Source organism: Loa loa (genome assembly GCF_000183805.2).
Source record: "Loa loa unplaced genomic scaffold supercont3.274, whole genome shotgun sequence".
Taxonomy (NCBI): Eukaryota; Metazoa; Nematoda; class Chromadorea; order Rhabditida; family Onchocercidae; genus Loa; species Loa loa.
The window spans coordinates 37295-38063 of NW_018108454.1; positions in this window are offsets into that span (position 1 = coordinate 37295).

Sequence of the window (769 nt, forward strand, 5' to 3'; positions counted from 1 at the left end):
TCTGTCCTTTTGGTGATTTTGTATATTTATACTGCCTGGTACAATTCGACCTACTACTATCGTAAGTATTATAGGTCATATTTATCATTGTTGTCATCAATCACTTGATAATCATTTTTGCTCCACCTTTCTTATTACACTTTACTGTTCTGTTCATATAATAACTAATTTTACATGTTAATTTTATTATTTGGTAAATTTTAACATCTCATAATTCATTAACGGAATATACATTGTTGATTAAATCGAATTACTTGAATTAATTAATTGTGCAATTTAAACTTTTTTTCGTTTTATTCAATAATTGTTGATTTATTCTTGAAATTTTTAGCACTGATTTAATAAATATACATTTATTATTATTACTGATTTCCTATTAACGATTTACTATTTACCGTTAGCAATTCATTCTGTATTATTAAATAAGCAACAATAATAAAAATATTATCAATAATTCATTGGCTATCATAATGCTACCATTTCCATTCATCGATTTTCATCATTTAAGTAAAATATTTCCAATTCAATTTTTATCATCGGATACGAATGATATTCAGGTATTTTATATTATTTCAAATTTTAAAATGAAATTATAAAATAACAAGAAATATTAATTGGAAAAAGAAAGGAAATGATGAAAAGATTTGATATTTATAAATGAATGGCAATCATTAAATATTATAATATTTCATTTCTTTTCTTTAAATAAATAATTTATGTCATTTATTTATTTATTTTTTTAATCTGTTGTATATTTCAATCTTTTTTT